The sequence below is a fragment of the Cricetulus griseus genome, assembly GCF_003668045.3.
Source record: "Cricetulus griseus strain 17A/GY chromosome 1 unlocalized genomic scaffold, alternate assembly CriGri-PICRH-1.0 chr1_1, whole genome shotgun sequence".
NCBI classification, from domain to species: domain Eukaryota; kingdom Metazoa; phylum Chordata; class Mammalia; order Rodentia; family Cricetidae; genus Cricetulus; species Cricetulus griseus.
In genome coordinates, this window is record NW_023276807.1 from 33,068,898 (window position 1) to 33,083,458 (window position 14,561).

Here is a 14,561-nt window from a genome sequence, read left to right on the forward strand (position 1 = left end):
GAAAACAAAGAGAATGCTAAACACCCCTGCAGCCTGGGAACTAGCAGTCAAAGGGTCGACCTGGAGTAAAGCTCACTCAAAATTATCACATGTGTGCTTTCTATGATATAGGTTTCTTATTGTTTATACATACAAAACTGATATTCACATTATATATTACAATAATGTGTTATATTCACTAAAATACATTTTACTCATTATATGCTGAAAATCTTACTATGCTGTTAAGTAATCTTCAGTACCATAAAGTTTAAAAAAACGATTCTTGGTAGTTTTCCCATCATGCATCCTGATCCCATTCATCTCCATCTCTTCATATCCACCTCCTGCCCTTGCAACCTCACCCCTCAAAAAAAATTAATAAAAAACAAACGAACAAAAAATTGAAAAAAAGTCTCAGCATGGAAGCTGTAGTGCCACCCAGTGAGTCAAACACTATATATACCCTTTAGTCCGTGTGTCTTTCCTTGTAAGTGTTCATTGCAATGAATCATTGGTCTGGTTCTAGGCTTCTGGCTTCTGCTGGGCCCTCTCTGGGGCTCCTCTGGGAAATCCTGTAGCATTGAAATGGCCTCTTGGTGATTTTGGGGTTCAGAATCTGGACACATTATCGGTGTAAATTAAATAGCCATTTGTATTAAAATAAAGCAAGTAAGTCTAAAATAAGAGAAGGAAGGGAAAAAGGGAACAAAAGAAAGAACAGGAAGAAGAGATTTGACACTGGCCCTTAGCTTAGTGTCTGGAGGCAGAAGGTTAAGAAGACTAAGATTTTGTTGGAGAACACACACACACACACACACACACACACACACACACACACACACACAAGAAAAAGAAAAAAGAAAAAAAAAGACAAAAAAAAAAAAGAAAAAGCACAGGGGGTGGGCAGAATAGAAGCCAAAACACTGTAGAATGAGAGTACAAGGGCAATGATTCAATGTCGTGACCCGGCATATCTCAGCTTTAACCCACTACAGCCATGAGCTTCTACCTGAGTGTGTGGGGGGGTGTGAACCTGGAAGCTCCTATCAACCCAGCGACAATAAAGACCAAACACAGGCATCTTGTCATCTTCAGAGAGCTCTCAGTTCCATGTTGTAGAACTAGAGTCATTTCTTTATTAGCATCTTTGCTGGTGTTTCTTAACCTGCCATGACCATGAGGGAACCATTTCTCTTTGTTCTCCTCTCTCCTCTGGTCACTTGCCCCTAACTCCTAACCTTCCATCTTCACAAGTTACTCACACACCTCTGCCCTCCCTGGCCAGGTGAGGGCCTATTCAGATGCTTAGATGCATAGAGATGCAAATTAGGAGGCATATTACCCTGAGGCCATGGTAAACAATAGTAGCTTTACTGGCATTAATAATATAATAGTGGGCTGGAGCTTTCCGGTCCTCCATGTTTAGTGCAACTTTAAGGCTGGATCTCAAAATATTCCATAGCGGAAATTTTTTGGTCCCCCACAAGTCAATGTTGAGTAAATGGGTAATCGATATGGATAAAACATTACAGCTCAAAAGGCCCCACAGATGAAGTAGTATTGTGGGAATTACCAATATGAAGCCAGGGAAAAATACAAGGGAATTTATTAGGGTAAAGCTTTACTTACAGAGTGACCTAGCCAGCCGGTGGGGCAACAGTAAGTACAGCAAGCTGAAGATAAAATGGAAGAAGGCAAGGCCATGTGAGCTTCCCTCACTCTTAAAACTTCCCTACATCAGCCTGACCACACCCTCGCAGGTGTGGTCAGGCAAACTTGTAGCCAGGCATGGCTACAGTGTCCCCTACAATTCCCCTTTTAGTCTAAAAGAGGATTGAAACTTAACAGTGTAAAGTATCCAAAATTAACAATCATAAAGGTGAAATATAAAAAGATACAACAATCCGCTTATGTCAATCCTATGTCTATTTTAACTAAACCCTAAAGTCATTTGAAAGAGGTGTCCAAGCCTGAACACCTCCTTCCAATCCCAACCATAACAATAGGAAGCTATCCCTAATTAGCTAATTATCCTAAGTGACAACAATGGGGAAAGGGGGCATAACATCCTCCGAGTTACTTCCTGTAGAAATGGGACAGTGATAGCCTCATGGGGTACTATAGGAAGAATATGTTAGTATAGTGAAAGTCTCGAATGGATTGTATCCAGTCCATGTTAGATGAGATTCGATTGATTGAAGATCTCACTTGAATTCCTCAACTTGATTGAAGTCAGTACCCGAAGCTCTGGCCGGAGTTTCAGCTGAAATGGAGCAAGTTGGATCCAGTGCAGTGGAGGAGGTGTGGTGCATTTTCTTTCCAGGGCATCCAGAGACTGATGTCAGGCAGGTCTTCATTGGCTGTGTGGGACTCAAACATAAATGTTAGTGGAGAAATGTTGGCTTGTGTAAGTATGCATACTAGAAAAGGCAACCATGGGAGCATACCAATTATGAGAGGGTATACACCTTGAAAGAAAGAGCCAAGAAAAGACAAAGACAGTCCCCAAATTCTTCTCTTATTCTGTATTACATCAACTGGCTTCTTTTTTAATTTTTTTTTTTTAGTTCAAATTAGGAACAAGCTTGCTTCACATGTCAATCCCTTCTCCCTTCCTGCCCCCCAACCCTCCCCCCAACCCCCCACCTGCTCCCCACCCCATCCACCCTGCACTCCCCAGGAAGGGTGGGGCCTTCGATGGGGCTTCCCAAAGTCCACCACATCATCCTGGGCCGGGCCTAGGCCCTCCCAAATGTGTCCAGGCCAAGAGTACATCCCTTCACGTGGGATGGGCTCTCAAAGTCCCTTCTTACACCATGGAAAAATACTAATCCACTACCAGGGGCCCCCTAGAGTGTGGAGGCCTCCTCATTGACATCCATGTTCAGGGGTCTGATTCAGTCCTGTGCTGGCCTCCCAGAGAACAGTCTGGGGGTCCATGTGCTCCCCATTTTTCAGTCCAGCTGATTCTGTGGGTTTCACCAGCCTGGTACAGACCCCTTTGATCTTCATTCTTCCCTCTCTGCAACTAGGTTCTAGAGTTCAGTTCAGTGTGTATCTGTGGATGTTTGCCTCTGCTTCCATCAGCCACTGGATGAGGGCTCTAGGATGGAATAAAAAGTAGTCATCAGTCTCATTATAGGGGAAGGGAATTTAGGTTATCCTCTCCACCATTGCCTAGATTGTCAGTTTGTGTCATCTTTGTAGATATCTGGAAATGTCCCTAGTGCCAGATCTCTCATTGGAACTATAATGGCTCCCTCTTATATGGTATCTCTCTTCCTGCTCTCCCTTATTCTTTCCCCAACTCAATATTTCTGCTCCTCCATTTTTTTCCTCTCCCCTCCTCTTCTCCTCCTCATATTCTGGCAGCTCTATGTCCCCTACCCTTATGCTCCCATTTAGCTAATAAGATCCTGGCCCTTCCCATTCTCTGGGGTCCATGCATTTTTCTCTTAGAGTCCTTCTTGTTTCCTAGTTTCTTTGGTGAAGAAGATTGTAGGCTGGTAATCCTTTGCCCTACCACTAAAATTCATATATGAGTGAGTACATACCATGTTTGTCTTTTTGTGACTGGGTTATGTCACTCAGGATGGTATCTTCTAGTTCAATCCATTTGCCTGCAAATTTCAAGATTCCGTTGCTTTTTTTCTGGAGAGTAGTACTCCATTGTACCACATTTTTTCTATCCATTCTTCAGTTGAGGGACATCTAAGTTGCTTCCAGGTTCTGGCTATTATAAACAATGTTACTATGAACATGGTTGAACATAGGTCCTTATTTAATGAAAGTGCATTATTTGGGTATATGCCCAAGAGAAGAATTGCTGGATCTTTAGGTAGACTGATTCCCATTTTTCAGAGCAACTGCCATACTGATTTCCAAAAAGTGGTCTTGCAAGTTTGCACTCCCACCAGCAATGGAGGAGTGTTCTTTTTTCTCCACTGCCTCACTAGCATAGATTGTCATTGGTGTTTTTTATTTTAGCCATGCTTCCCGGTGTAAGATGTTATCTCAGAGTTGCTTTGAGTTGCATTTCTCTGATGGCCAAGGATTTTGAGCAATTTCTTAAATGTCTTTCAGCAATTTCCTCTGTTGAGAATTCTCTATTTAGTTCTGCACCCCACTTTTAAATTTCATTGTTTGGTGTTTTGGTGGCTAGCTTCTTGAATTCCTTGTATAGTTTGGAGATCAGCCCTCTGTGAGATGTGGGGTTGGTGAAGATCTTTTCCCATTCTGTGGGCTGTCATACTGACTGTGTCCTTTGCCTTACGGAAGCTTCTCAGTTTCAGGAGGTCCCATTTATTAATTGCAGATCTCAATGTTTGTGCTACTGGTGTCAGGTTCAGGAAGCAGTCTCCTGTGCCAATTAGTTCAAGGGCATCTCCCACTTTCTCTTCTAGAAGATTCAGTGTGGCTGGATTTATGTTGAAATCTTTGATCCATTTGCACTTAAGTTTTGTGCATGGTGACAGATATGGATCTATCTGCAATCTTCTGCATGTCTTAATCCAGTTGTGCCAGCACCATTTGTGGAAGATGCTATCTTTTTTCCATTGTATAGATTTAGCATCTTTGTAAAAATAAGATTTTCGTAGGTGTGGGTTAATATCAGGGTTTTCAATTGGATTCCATTGGTCTATCTGTCTATTTTTGTGCCAATACCAAGCTGTTTTCAGAACTATGGCTCTATAGTAGAGCTTGAAGTCAGGCATGGTGGTGCCTCCAGAAGATTCTTTATTTTACAGAGTTGTTTTGGCTATCCTGGGTTTTTTTGTTTCTCCATATAAAGTTGAGTATTCTTTCAAGGTCTGTGAAAAACTGTGTTGGGATTTTGATGGGGATTGCGATGAATCTGTAGATTACTTTTGGCAAGATTGCCATTTTTACTTTGTTGATTCTACCTATCCAAGAGCATGGGAGATCTTTCCATTTTCTGGTATCTTCTTTAATTTCTTTCTTTAAAGACTCAAAATTCTTACTGTATAGGTCTTTCACTTTTTTTGGTTAGTGTTACCCCAAGATATTTTATGTTGCTTGTGGATATTGTGAAGGGTGATGTTTCTCTGATTTCTTTCTCAGCACATTTATCATCTGTATATAGTAGGGTTACTGATTTTTTGAGTTAATTTTATATCCTGCTACTTTGCTGAAAGTGTTTATCAGTGGTAGGAGTTCCCTGGTAGAGTTTTTCCAGTCACTTATGTAGACGATCATATCATCTGAAAATAGTGAAAGTTTGACTTCTTCCTTTCCAATTTGTATCCCTTTAATCTCCTTTTGTTGTCATATTGGTCTAGCTAAAACTTCAAGTACAATATTGAATAGATATGGACAGAGTGGACAGCCTTGTCTTGTTCCTGATTTTAGAGAAATTGCTTTGCATTTTTCTCCATTTATTTTGATGTTGCCTGTTGGTTTGGTGTATATTGCTTTTTATTATGTTTAGATATTTTCCTGTTACTCCTGTTCTCTCCAAGATCTTTATCATGAAGGGATGTTGGATTTTGTCAAAGGCTTTTTTATCATCCAGCGGGATGATCATGTGGTTTTTCTTTTTCAGTTTGTTAATATGGTGGATTACATTGATAGATTTTTGTATGTTGAACCATCCTTGCATCCCTGGGATGAAGCCTACTTGATCATAGTGGATGATTTTTCTGATTTGTTCTTGGATTTGATTCGCTAATATTTTGTTGAGTATTTTTGCATCGATGTTCATGAGGGATATTGGTTTGTAGTTTTTTTTTTTGTATCTTTGTGTGGCTTGGTTATCAAAGTGATGTAGATTTGTAAAAACAGCTTGGCAATATCCCTTCTGCTTCTATTGTGTGGAACAACTTGTGCAGTACTGGTATTAGCTCTTGTTGAATTCTGCAGTGAAGCCATCTGGCGCTGGGCTTTTTTTTTTTTTTTTGGAAGGCTTTTGATGACTGCTTCTATTTCATTCGGGGTAATAGGTCGATTTAAACTGCTTATCTGTTCTTGGTTTAATTTTGGTAAGTGATATGTATCCAGGAAACTGTCAATTTCCTTTAGATTTTCGAATTTTATGGAGTACAGGTTTTCAAAGTATGACCTGATGATTCTCTGGATTTCCTCAGTGTCCATTGTTATATCCCCTTTGCATTTCTGATTTTGGTAATTAGCATGCTCTCTCTCTCTCTCTCTCTCTCTCTCTCTCTCTCTCTCTCTCTCTCTGCCTTTTGGTTAGTTTGGATAGAGGTTTGTCTATCTTGTTGATCTTCTCAAAGAACCAACTCTTTGTTTCATTGATTCTTTGTAATGTTTTCCTAGTTTCTACTTTATTGATTTCAGCCCTCAGTTTGATTATTTCCTGGTATCTACTCCTCTGTGGTGAGTTTGCTTCTCTTTGCTCTAAAGCTTTCAATTGTTCTGTCAATTCTCTCATGTGACTATTCTCCAGTTTCTTCATATGAGCACTTAGTTCTATGAACTTTCCTCTTAGGACTGCTTTTAAAGTGGCCCATAAGTTTGGGTTTGTTGTGTCTACATTCTCATTAGATTCTAGGAAGTCTTTAGTTTCTTTTTTTTTATTTCTTCCTCAAGTCAGGAATGGTATAATTGTGTATTTTTCAATTTCCATGAGTTTGTAAGTTTTCTGCAATTTGTATTGCTGTTGAATTCTAGCTTTAAAGCATGGTGATCTGATAAGATACAGGGGGTTATTTCAATTCTTTTGTGTCTGTGGAGGTTTGCTTTGTTGCCCATTATGTGGTCAATTTTTAGAGAAGGTTCAATGTGGTGCTGAGAAGAAGGTATATTCTTTTGTATTTGGATGGCATGTTCTATAGATATCTGTTAAACCCAATTGGCTCATAACTTCTGTTAGAGCCTTGTTTCTTTGTTAAGTTTCTGTCTGTTGGTCCTGTCTAGTGGTGAAAGAGGGTTGTTAAAGTCTCCTACTATAAGTGTGTGTGATTTTATTGTGGTTTGAGCTTTAGTAATGTTTTTTTTTACAGAAATGGGCGCCTTCGTATTTGGGGCATAGATGTTCAGGATTGAGACTTCATCTTGAAGGACTTTTCCTGTGATGTGTATGAAATGTCCTTCATGTCTTTTGATTGATTTTAGTTTGAAGTCTAATTTGTTAGATATTAGGATTGTTACACCAGCTTGTTTCTTTTGCCCATTTGATTGGAAAATCTTTTCCCAACTCTTTACTCTGAGGTAACACCTGTCTTTGAAGTTGAGGTGTGTTTCTTGTATACAGCAGAAGGACAGATTCTGTCTTTGTATCTATTGTGTTAGCCTGTATCTTTTTATGGGCAGGTTAAGACCATTGAGGGATATTAATGTCCATTGATTGTTTGTTCTTGTTTGTTTTGGATTTATTGTTGGTAGTGTCATTGTGTGTGGATTTCACCCTCCTGTTTCTTTTCATGTTTGGTAGAATTGGATTATCTATTGCCTATATTTTTGTGAGTGTAGTTATTTTCGTTGGGTTGGAGTTTTCCTTCTAGAACTTTCTGTAGTTCTGGATTTGTGGATATGTATTGTTTAAGTCTGGTTTTGTCATGGAATATCTTGTTTTCTCCATCTATAGTGATTGAAAGCTTTGATGTGTACAGAAGTCTGGGTTGGCATCCATGCTTCCTTAGTGTTTGTAGTATATCTATCCAGGACCTTCTGGCTTTCAAAGTTTCCATTGAGAAGTCTGGTGGGATTGTGATAGATCTGCCTTTATATGTTAATTGGAATTTTTCCTTTGCTGCTCTTAATATTTTCTCTTTATTCTGAAGTTTTGGTGTTTTGATTATTATGTGTCAAGGGGACTTCTTTTTTTGGTTCAGTCTGTTTGGTGTTCTGTAAGCTTCTTGTACTTTCATAGGCATATCCTTCTGTAGGTTTTCTTCTATGATTTTTTTGAATATGTTTTCTATACCTTTGAGCTGAATTTCTTCCTCTTCTTTTATACCTATTATTCTTAGGTTTGGCCTTTTCATGGTGTCCAATATTTCCTGGAAATTTTGTGTTAAGAATTTTTTGGACTTGAGATTTTCTTTGGTTGATGATTGTATATCCTCTAGAGAGTCTTCAGCAACTGAGATTCTTTCTTCCATCTCTTGTATTCTATTGGTTATACTCACGCCTTTAGTTCCTGATCGTTTATCCAGCCTTTCTATTTCCAGCATCACCTCATTCTGTGCGTTCTTTATTTTTTCTATTTCAGCTTCCATGCCTTGAACTGTTTCCAGTGCTTCCTTCACTTGTTTGGTTGTTTTTTCTTGGCTTTCTATAGATTCTTTGAGAGATATGTTTACTTTTTGAATTCTTTGGTTTGTTTTTTCCTCCATCTCATGTAATTTTTTGCTTGTTTTTTCTTCTATTTCTTTAAGGGTTTTTTTGTTTCTTCTTTAAAGGATTCTATCATCTTCCTAATACAGTTTTTGAGGTCCATCTCTTCTTTATGCTCTGTGTTGGGCTTTTCAGATATTGCTGGTATGGAGTACCTAGATTCTGGTGGTGTCATATTGATTTTTCTGTTGTTGAGTGTGTTCTTACTCTGTCTTCTTCCAATCGCTTCTTTCAGTGAGTGCAGGTGGCTCAGCTTCTGTCGCCAGCGGTATCACAGAGGGTGGTGGGTGGACAAGGGTGGGGTGTGTCTAGACTCAGGGTGGACCTTCCTGAGGCTCTTGCACCTGCTGAGGCTAGGGCACCGGCCACAGGATAGAGGGCAGGGTGTAGAGATGGGTGAGGTGTGTCCGGACTCAGGGTGGGCTTTCCCGGACTGGGGAGGTCTATTCTTGTCTGGGTGGGGTCATGCAGAAATGAGCAATTGTTGATGGAAGAGGTTGGGGGCTGGCAGAGCAGTGCCCAGACTCAACCTGAGGCTAGGGCACTGGCCACAGGACAGAGGGAAGGGTGTAGAGAGGGGTGAAGTGTGTCTGGACTCAGGGTGGGCCTTCCAGTCTGGGCTGGTCCACTCTTGTCTGGGGGGTGGGGTGTTTCAGGCAGAAGCGAGCAGGGGTTGATGGAGGACGTTGGGGGGGCGGGCAGATCAGTGCCCAGACTCACCTGAGGCTAGGGTACTGGCCACAGGACAGAGGGCAGGGTGTAGACAGGGGTGGGGTGTGTCTGGACTCAGGGTGGGCCTTCCCGGAATGGTTGAGTTTGCATTTTCATAAACTATTGTGTATATATTTGATTGTCTTACTTCTGGATCTGTTACATGTAATTCTACTGCCCTAGTTAACCTTTGTAAGAACTCCTAGAACTGTTCTGTTCGTCCCTGTTCTATCCTGGTATAGGCTTCTAGGTGTTCTCTGGGCTCACGAACCTTATCCCAGGTGTTTAATGCTGCTTTCCTGCATAGGGACAGTATATGGTCGTCATATTCAGCCTGAGCCTATGGGTTAGCATAAATACCCTCACCAAGAATCTTATCTAGGGGGACTTCATAATGGTCCTTTATGCCTTGACACTCAAGGAGCTTTGCTACTTCCCTGACCAACGCCTTCCACTGGATTTGGCATGAATTCTCAAATACAGATGCCACCAATCATTCCCAGTCTGCGGGCATCACCCTGTTAAAGGTTTCCCATGAATGTAATAGCTGTTTTACGTATGGGCTATGGAGACCATATGAGATAACTGATTCTTTAATGTTCTTAAGATCCTTTAGCTGTAAAGGTTGCCACACATAAGCCATCTGTGTATGTTGAGGGTGTTTCTTAGAAGGTGGCTTTTCTACCATTGTAGCTGGGTAGACTAATGGTGTACAAGTAACCTTAGAAGGGTAGTCATTATGTCTGGGTGGAGTAGGTGCCTCAGATTGGAGTGATTCTGCCTCTGAGGCATCCCAATGATCTTTAAGCCTAGTAATGATATCCTCATGAGAAGTTTCCATTTCCTGCATCATAAAGGATTCCAAGCATGTTAACCAATCTGTAAGTTTTTCTAACTGCTCTTCTAGGTGTTTAATACGTTCGTCCTTAGCCAGCATCTGGGTGGCATGGAAATTGCCTTCTAGGTATTGGAGTCTAGATTCGAGGTCATGATTTGCTGATTTTGAGGCCTCAGCAATCGACCGTACAGACCTATCTAATCTGTCATCCCTGCTCTGTAAATTTTCTTCCAAACATTCAAACCTAGATTCAAATTTGTGATCTGCTACCTTAGATACTTCAATAATTGATTGAATGGCATTGCCCAATTCTTCAACCCTATCCTCAGTATTTTGAAGCTTTTCATCTAATTTCTGGGACACAGAACCTATCTGAGTTTCTAGTTGGCTACAGATATTCTTTAGTTCATCACAGTCCTCTGACAGCCTAGCCTCTAACGCCTCAGACATGGAGCATCTCTCTGTATTTATCTTATCATAAATACACTGCATGCCACTTTGGGTGACAGACATCTCTGTCTTTAGTGTATTGGACATTAGAGCCAAGCTTATCATCCAACTTCTGTTCCACTTGCTGCACAAATGTGGTCTGACCTAATCTGTTTTCCAAAACCTCTTTGCATAAAGCTGCAAGCAGGTGGTGAGGTTATCTTTTTCCCTTTTCCTGAGGGCTCTGGCTAGTAATGTTATTTGTACCAGCAAGAAAACTGCCATTACTGCATATAGGCAGGTAACTGGCAGATTAGTGTCCTCCTGGAACATTGGATTCATGCAATAAGCAAAGATATTCCCAACTGAAGCAAATGATAAATATTCTGCCATGATTTTACCTGATGGTTTCTACTCCAGTTGCAGTAATTATCTTTGGCCAGCAGGTGGCCCAGGCAGTCAGCTAATTTGAGCGGCTTTTGGCAACAGTCCGTCAGGCAAGATGATGGTGGCGGTGGCAGAGCTGAGGTCACATAGGTGGCTGCACTTAGCTGGAAGTGTACAGCAGCTGCAACTGCTGAGAGAGGCTTTATGCTACTGCAGCCAGGGGAAGCTTCGGACCCTGCTGAAAGCTGAGGCCTACTCCTGAGGCCTACCTAGCTCAAGGGCAGGAGGCCTCTGGGTGTGGGTAGGCTGCAATCTGGGTCCATCCTGGGCGTGCAACTAGAAACTGCGGTGTTAAAGCTGTGGGGAGTCTGTGGAACTCTCCCAGCTGGGTGGACTGTTCTGAGCAGCTCAGAGGCATCGGGAACATGCTTTGTGGTGTAGCAGGTCAGCTGTGACCTGTGGAGAGAGGGAGCGCTTTCCCAGCCAGCTAGTCTGCCGTCCTGGTGGGACCCGCATGCTCTCCCAAACGGAACCTAGGTTTACAATATCCCACTTCTGACACCAGCTAATGTGGGAAAATACCAATATGGAGCCAGCTAAAAATACAAGGGAATTTATTAGGGAAAAGCCTTACTTACAGAGCGACTTAGCCAGCTGGCAGGGCAGTGCAAGTACAGCAAGCCAAAGATAAAATGGAAGAAAGGACCCACATAGGTGCCCCTCACTCTTAAACCTTCCCTACATCACCCTGACCACACACTCTCAGGTGTGGTCAGGCACACCTGTAGCCAGCCCCTAGCAGGTGTGGCTACAGTGTCCCCTACAAAGTAGTGTTTCATGTTTCAGATGAATGAGATGAAAACCACTGTCTCCCTCAAAAGTGAGTGAGAGTAAGAGAAGGTGCTGCTGGGCTGCTCCAGATCAGTTCCATTCAGTAGCTCCAAGTTTGTGTTTTTTCTTTTTCATGAACACTCTATACAGTTTGCTTTATTCCCAGTGTGGTGGTTTGAAAGAAAATGCCCCCACCCAAGGTAGTAACACTATTAGGAGGTGTGGCTGTGTTGGCATGGGTGTGGTGTTGTTGGAGGAAGCGTGTCACTGTGGAAGTGGGCTTTGAGGGTTCATATATGTTCAAGGCATGCCCAGGGAGCAGTCTACTTCCTGTTGCTTTGCCTGTCAACATGTAGCAGTTCCTTCTCCAGCACCACGTCCGCCGGCTTGCTGCTATGCTCCCTGCTCTGATGATAATGTACTGAACCTCTGAAACTGTAAACTGCTACCTCACTTAGACGTTTTCCTTTATAAGAGTTTCTGTGGCCATGATCATGGTGTCTCTTCTCAGCAATAGAAACCTTAACTGAGACATCCACTAAAGAGCATTTGTCAATGCCTTATGAAAATTTGGATATCAGGAGATCAGAGTTGAATACTTTATAGTTTTATAGCAGTTGTATTTAACAAAAACCAGTATTGTGGAAAGTTAACACTTACTTGGGGCACTCCAACTGTTCTTTTCCCTTTGGTCACTATATTGGTTGTTGAAAGGCACGTGGAAGAGCCACAAGGAAGTCTGTGTGGGGGATTGAAGGGGAAGCTACAGCATTTCCAGTTGATTTCCACTAGGTGGTGGTATTGAGCTCAAAAATCAATCTGCTGCTTATTTCAGTCCAAAAATTTGACCACAGAAAACATTATACTGTGCTATTTTTTCCTCATATATTAATACTTAAACCTATGCCTAGGATACTTTTTATTCATTTTAGAGACACGATAAGAAAAAAATTATGTTTGAAATTTAAAAACAGCATTTTTAAAGGTGTGTTATGACAGTGATTTTTTAAAAAGAGCATATAAATGGCTTTTTCTAACTTTCATGAGTTTTTTTTAACATTTAAAACATGCTTTACAATTCAGAATATGGCTATTTTACCTTTTGGATAGAACACAGATTTCATTTTCAGACTATAAAAGAAGATAAAATGACACAAAACTAAAGTACTTCCTATGTTTTATCAAGAAAAATACCAATGTGAATGGGTGTGTATTTAAAAAAGATTACCAGTGAGTTCAGACTGTCAAGCTCATTGCTTTGTGAGATTGTAAAAAAAAAATTCCAAAGAGTATATGAGTTCTTTCAACTAATGAACAACGAATACAACACATAACTGATTGTACCGCTCTGTGAATATGTTATGGCAGAATAATGATGAGCCAAACAGTTAAGCCCAATTTTCTTTGCTATATGGATGAAGAGACTGAGCAAAGGTGGAGTTGCTGGAATCTTTGTGGCTACTCTCTTTGTGTCTGCGGGACTTTAACCTAACTCCTTCTTAAATAGAGAAAACAAGAGCAGTGCCAGATCATGAGTGAGAAGGAGGATTTTCAGTAAATGCTTTCGGACAATACCTAGATCTTTACTAGAATCCCCCAAGCAGAAAGTGTTAATAAAATACATTTAAATTGGCAGGTGACAAATACCCTGTCTCTAAAGTAGCTTGTGTAACAGAAAGAACAGACCACGGAGCAAAGTAATACTGAACAATGAACTGAAGCTCTGTTGTATACACTCTGAGAAAGTGGGCAGATTTCTAGGCTTATCTGACACCCAGACTGACCAAGAAGAAAACGGAGTCAAGCCAGAGTGAGGCCCATGTTGGTGGTCACAGTGACTTGGGTGAGGTTTGAGAAAATTACTTCAAGTAAAAAAGTGTGAGAAACACAGGAAGATCTAGTGTGAAGTAAACTAATAAATATGCAGCTCTATAAATGAATGAAAAACTAAATTACAAAGGAGGAACATATTATAAAATGGAATTAAAATACCTACTTTATGGAATTGTAGTGTAATCCAAATAAAATGACGGTAGGCTCTCAGGAAGCAATGGACAGAGAAACCCTGTCTCGAAAAACAAACAAAAAAAATCACTTTAAAATGTAAAATATCTTTAAAAGCTCAGTTTAAGACACGGAAATTCAACGCTTTGTGGAATGACCTGTTTTTTGTGTATCGGCTAGGTTGTGTTTTGACCCTCCTAATGGACAATTATTTGGCTGTAGATTGACAAAGCCTGTTTGATTGATTGTGGAGACCTGGTCAGACTCATGCTGATAGAAACCCAGAGACTGCACAAGTTAGCAGGGAGACAGATGTAGAGAAACCACAGGCAGAAGGCATGCGCTATTTTTAGAGGCGGCATAACTGCTCCTGGCCCAGTTTTCTTGATGGGGTTTAAGATGGTGATCTCCACAAAGTTACACATTGTGCTCGGTCACATTACGTGACATCACTTTTCCGTCCGCAGGGCATAATGCTAACATCATGTTTCAAGTTGTAAACACTGATGCACTCTCAAGTTGTGCACACTTACGGACTTGATATTTTTTCTTTTCATTTCTCTCACCATCCAGCAGATGGCAGTCATTCCCTTTAGAATCTAAAATTTAGATTCTGAACATTTCATTCCTGCCTGCCTAAGACCAGCAGAGGAGAAATCACCTTTAGTTACAATAAGTGACAATAATCTGTCACAATAATCATGTCTCCCATTAACCTATCAGGAACTTGAGGCATTTCACATCCAAACAATGATGAATTTTAATTTTCATTTTTTCTCAGTTTTTGTTAATCTCCATCTCATTTTCTAAACCATATAACTAGGAAATAAACGAGAAAACAGAATTTAAATTTAAATTTATATTTGTGGTAAAGTAATTTGTTTCTACAGAAGAATAGGAAGATAAATCATTGATGTTGAAGTGAGGATATGATTCCACTGTACAGTTTAATAAAAAGTATATAGCGTGGCTTGTGGTATATTGCCATCACTCTGGTAGCACAATGGCAAATAGCTATCATATGCAATCATTTGATCCTGTCATAGGGTGTGCTAGATGA